We start from the raw sequence: 6,368 nt of genomic DNA on the forward strand, positions 1-6,368 counted from the left end.
AAAGGTTGTAAAATATGCGTATTCCCTTTCTTACAGAGAGGTAAATGTCATGTTTGTACAATGAATGTCAGGTAGCTAGAGCCAGTTGGCAATGAGCTGAGGTTATCATACAGTCTGGAGACAGAGGGACACAGTGGCTCCGTCCAAAGACATCACAGCACGACACACTAAAGATGGACACTTTACACGTCATTTCTCATCGATTTGAACCCCACAAAAACTGAAAGTGGATCGAATTGTTTCATGCGTGCAAATGTGCCCACCAGGCAATTTGTACACTGTGTGTTTTTTCAACAATTAACACCAATGTACCAACCGTGCAGACGTGATGTTTCCTTTGCTCCCGGCTCGCCGTTTCACCCTCCTCTCAGGCTTTATGCTAAGCTAAGATAGAGGACAGAGGGGTGAACCTTCTCATCTGCCTGGATGGAATTTAAATGATATATGATTTTAATGATCAGTATGAGCTGTTGTTTTGTTGCCTGTTTCTTGCTGTATCAACAGCATGTTTTCAACAAATAGTTCTGTCAATAAAGCAACTCAATCCGAAGGAGTCAGAGAAGGAGAAATGTGTTTTGTGGTATGATGTACTGGCAGAGGCGGGGGAGGGCCTGCATGTATCCTCAGACGTGTCGACCCGCTATGTACAGTATATTAACTGATTTTAACAGGGTGTAAGCTGGGCAGTTTCTGCTCCGCGGGTGCTTTGAACCTCGCTTGAAGATTTATCATACAACCCAGCTCCACAGAAAAATGCAGGAGAGGAGGGAGAGCAAAAAAAAAAAAAAAAAAAAAGTACAGACGGCAAGAGAGAGAAAGGAGAAAATGGGGAGGCAGAGCCAAGCGCTCATAAGTCCTTGTCTCTGCTTTCTTCTGCTCCAGTGTCTTTGATTCATAAGGGGTATGATGGCCAGCCAGGCCAGGGGTCAGGTATGTCATTTTGGCAGGAGGAGGAAGAGGGAAGTCTGGGAACTGATTTATAATCGTCGTCCCCGCTTTGTGGTTCACTGTGTCAGCATGTAGCCCATTTAACAGTGGTCATCGAGAAAACGCAACACCATCCCTATATCTGCCTGCGATGCATCAGCTCCCGTGTCTATCACGGTCTTCTTTTTTTTCCTTACAGAAAGAGAACAGGCAAAGCAGTAGTTGTCATGTCAGGTTTAAAAAAGCTGAAGAAAGGAGGAAGAAATGCTACCTCGGGCCACTTGGGGGCACTTGTGGCACAACAAATCTCTTCAGCGCTCTCCCTTCCACTTTGTCAAGAGGTGACGATCTGGCTGCCGCTCGCTCTCTTGTCTTTCACTTCACCACAGGTCTGGATTACGTAACTATGCATTCATTAACACATCATCTACCATGTGCCCCTGTCCCAGCAGATGGTTAACTGAAGGCTACAAAGGACATTTGTGTGTGTATGCGTGCGTGCGTGCGTGCGTGCATGTGTGTGTGTGTGTGTGTGTGTGTGTGTGTGTGTGTGTCTGTGTGGGACATTGGAATCTCATAAGGAGAAGCACTTTAAATTCAATCTGTGAAGGCTAAAAATACATGGTGGATTAAAGGCGTCGATGATGATGATGACGCTCTAAAAAAAACTTTGCAAACCTTCGCTGTCAAGAAACTACAGCTGAATCATGTTGGTTGTCTTGTGGAGCTTTAAAATATACACAGCAACTCCTATCGAGAGTGAGATTCAATTATCAGTCGGATAAAACTGAGTCCAGCGGAACTGTCTGGCTTTTCTGTTGTCATATCAGCGTGCAGGCTATCCCTCCCTCCGTCTCTTTCCTCTCTTCATCTCTATCCTTCACAAACCATTGCTCTCACTTTGTGCCTCCCCTTTTTATGCAAACAGCATGCTCTCCCCAACTGAGTGAAGTGTAAATAAGACATAAGGCAGGCAGACAGAGTTGAGAGGCTCAGTTGCTGTTCGACTAAATGTTGGAATGGGCAAGATGTGAGATTTTAAGTCTCTTTGAATGTGGTATGATCAAACACAGGCGTGTCGGTTCCCGCTTCAGACAAACGGACGTCACACAGGGGTATTTCGAGTTTCAAGAGGAGAGCGGCACAAACAAAACGGATAAACAAAAACATCCCGACGACGGCAGCGATTCTTTGGACTAAAAAAATGCAGACGAACGAGGTCAGTGGAGAGCGGCGTGATGTGCTCATGTTAGCTGACAGACTGCAAATGTAAACTTGCGTAGTGCAACAAGGATGTGCAGGAGCGGAGGAGGGTGGGGGTGGGGGCGTCTCAGGACGCCCTGTACTTGCGTCGTGGTCAAGGTTCTACTCCTCTCAACAACACAAAACTACAAGATAAAGCGCCGGTGTCCATGGCATCTCCAGTGACTAGAAGTTGAAAATAAGAAAAATGTCACCTTGTTCAACAAATCCCACCGCACAGCATCCACGCGGCATCTGTTGACCTCACAGTGTGCTCACAGTCTGCTACCGACCAAGTTCAGCCGTTTATCACCACAGCCTATACTCTTATTCCAAAGGGTGCTCGTTTTACTGTGCCGCCACATTAATGGTCCTCTTGAAGTATTAGCAGGAACTGTATGATGCTATCAAGTCGAGTCAGTGCTTCCACGCGGTTTAAAGAGACAGAAAGCATCCAGCAGCCCCCGAGGAAAAGTCTACTGAGATTCTCCAGCTTTCAAAATATCAATACATCTCAAGCAAAGCAGTACATTTACTCAAGCACATTGACAAATAATGTCTGTGTAGCCAAATATTGATACCGTTTATGTATATCTGTGCTACAGCGCTCCAGTGTTATCCAAAAATTATAATTGAAACACATCAGTGAACCATACTGTTAGAATTTTCTTCAGGTGGAGAGGCGGCGTGTACCCGGACCCCCGTAAAGGGTCCAAGGTCCGGACAGATCCTGTGAGAAACACAGTTGTAGTTCATTTAAATCAATCCCACATGCCCCATGCTGCTGCAGGAAACACTCACCACATACAAAGTTGAAAAAAAAGTCGACAACCATACAGCATGTACTTCAGTCTGGGTGACGTCTGCCAAAAAAGACAGACTAACAGTGCAAGTCACAGAGTCTTGAGGGGGAGATAATGGGCATGAGGATGAGACACAAATAGGATTGGAGAAGTCCGAAATTATCGAGGTAAACTGATGCATTGTTGTTGTTTTTTTTATAAAAATGGTTGACAATTCTAAAATACTGGAATAGCGTTATCATTGAGCATCAAATATTGCCTCTAATTGGTTTCCCCTCAGCTTTCAGATGTCAGATATTGTTCTGAAATATCCAAAAAAGGTGTCAGTGCTCTCTCGACCCTTAAGCGCACATGCGTGTGATTTATTAATAAAGACACGGAGAACTGCAAATGTTAAGAATCATTATTTATTGAGAGTGTCAGCAAGTTATTAACAATACTAAGTATAGAGTAGTGAATATGTAGCATGAAGTATTTACTATACTGAATATTAAGTATTCACTACTCTGCATATTTAACTCAAGTATTCTGTGCCGTCATCGCTCGAATAGACTCATATATTATTCTATCGACGTGCCATTGAAGAACTGGCGATACAGTAAAAATATGCATGGATCTTATATATTGGTATGTGTGCAGATTATTCCGCGTGGGCGCTCACAGTTTGTGGAAATGGCAGCTTGTCTCGCGGACAGCGTGTGCGTCTCTGACCGGTTTCGTCTCGTATGTGGGCAGAAAACAGAGAAGCTGCTTTCTCGACCCATCACAGTGCTGACAGTGAGAGGAGTCACTGTGGAAAACACGACGCCGTGAGAGAAATGTTTGCAGGAGGATATATAGGCCCACCTAAAACAAAAGCATTGTATACGACAGGCAGCCAGATCCTCTGAACAATACGCCTCTTTTATTTAAATTAGTGCGGTTTGTCATCATTTCATGTCATATGAGTTTGTTTTTTTTATGTAACTAAGGCAAACTACAGAAGATGATATTGGATCCTTTTGTATATCATTTTAAACTGTTCACATCTGACTTTTCAGACAGAGCCAGTCCCTCAAATGTAAATGAATATCTGACAAAAGGGACTATTTCTGTCTCTCTCTGTTTAGTACCTGGCCGGGCCAAGCAGAACAGGTTTCTCTCCTCATAAGCCCAAATGCCAAGCGCTCTGCAATTACCGCTGTAATTGGTTTGAATTGGCCATTAGTACTCAGCTTGAGTCAGAGTCCAAAACACACATCCACAGACAGATGCAAATTCAATCAAACATCCCCAGTCCCTCACTAACGCACTACGGCATTTTCTTTCGGCGGGGAGGGGGGGTTTTAAAGCTTCACAGAGATTAAAACGGAGGTTTGCTGTCCTTTTGATTCGTAGAAAACACCTGCATTTCATTTCACTTCCATTTCAGTGGTTAGAAAATGCTTTCAGCAAATGTCAAAATTAATGAACAGGCATGACAGTGATCATGGGGGTTTGTATCAAGACAATGTGAGTGATGGGATGAATGAGGCACAGTGCAATCAATAACTTTTAAAATACATATTGACATTTTGCCTCTGCTCATTGGTTCTTGGAATCTCTATTTTTCCCGGCTTGTTCCCAGAAATGTCGAGCGGCGCTGAATGAGATGTTGTTCTTGGTTGGTCATGATAATGAGTCATCAAACAATGATTGTTACGATTACACAATTCTCATGCAAATCACTCATAACCAGTGCCAGCTGATATCATTCAACTGCGAGAGCTGCTCTCTCAGCAGTTCGAGACTTGCATGCAGGCATAAATAAATCCGACTATTAGTGAAGCAACCCAAACAAACAATGCTTTATAGACTCTTTCAATAGGCTGTGTGTCATTACTACCATGTCATTTTATCCGTTGGGCCCAGACAACCATATTTACTTAGATATTTATTTGCAGTTCTAGTCCTACAGTTCCAGGCCAGTCTGAGCCATAAAACAGCTTTTACAACTGGAACTCCAGACATGCTTTTAGCACCACCTGCAGGAGAGGAATGCTATAGTCTTCGCAATCTTGACTTGGTGCCACCTGAATTTAAGAAGTGGAACATGGACTGCATGTTATATTACTCGGTTTCTAATGCATTGAATTCCATGTCACCAGAAAGTACAAAGTAACACTTTTCAAGAACTTATTGGGCACTTTTGGAAAGAAGCCTCTTTTATCATGAATGTTGTCAATAACTCACAGTTTAGCTACGGTTTCCATACATTCTTACACATCACGTAAATACTTATATATTCTGCCTATCTCCCAAAAACATTTCAGGAGCTCAGTTCACCCTTCTGCTCTAGTACTGATCAGATTATTGATTAGATTAGATCCTGATGGGCAAGTGACACTTTGCATGGTAGTCTCTGCATGAATCTGGGTGAATGAGTGAATGTTGACATGTACTCTTAAATGTTGGATGGCGCTATATGAATTCAAGTCCATTTACCTGTTGTAGCACAAAAAAAAAAAGATTAGTTCCATTATCCATCCAATAAATGGCAAAAAAAAATACTTGTGATATGATTTGTATTGCTTTTATGCAAATGACCATCATAGATAACAGTTCATACGGTTGGAATGATTTTTGCTGGATGGTGGAGAAATAAAATAGATCCCATCACAAAACAAGATAACAAAAAATTAACTGACTCATCAACGGCATCCCAAAAAAATGTATTGGGGCAACTCTAAAAGTGATCAGATGACTCAAAACCCTGATATGATCCGAACCAATGCACACCCATTCTCATCTTATCTGAAAATACCTTAGTATATATACTAAGTTCAAATAAATAGTTCAAATATATACAGTATATAGCAATTCATCTGCAAAGCCACATGAGCAAGGACATGTTTCTTTCCCCCCTTTGTTTCTCCATCTCTTTTCTTTCTTTTTTGTAATCTTCCTCTGTCTGTATGCCCTTTGGTTTCTACCATTCTCTTTCTCAGCCACACAGTCAGAAACACTTCCATCCGCACGGGCATCCCGATTCACTACACACTTGCGACTTTTGGCAGAGCTTTGTAATGGCTTTGATCAATTATTGATCAAGGGAGTCTTCTAACAGTTCAAAGAGAGTGAGGAGCATGTGGAGGCAACCACTTTCACTTTATCCCAAGATCCAAGAAGAGAGAAGCTACTGTCAGAGCCATGAGACACAGCCACAGCCACATCCACCATTGAGGCACCAAACACACAAAACTGGTTCCACAAAAAAAACACAGCACATCTGCATGTCTGACATTACTTGAAGCTCTAGGACCTGCCAAGTCATGTTCATCCAAGCCCAGACAGCAAGCCAAGGTAACGCGTCACCCACTGCCATCTTAAATGTCTCCGGAGCTGCGATCTAAAATGTCATGGCCTCGGGGTTCAACC

Source organism: Clinocottus analis, unplaced genomic scaffold, assembly GCF_023055335.1.
Source record: "Clinocottus analis isolate CAN_PGR_092001 unplaced genomic scaffold, fCliAna1.0.p SCAF_14, whole genome shotgun sequence".
Classification (NCBI taxonomy): domain Eukaryota; kingdom Metazoa; phylum Chordata; class Actinopteri; order Perciformes; family Cottidae; genus Clinocottus; species Clinocottus analis.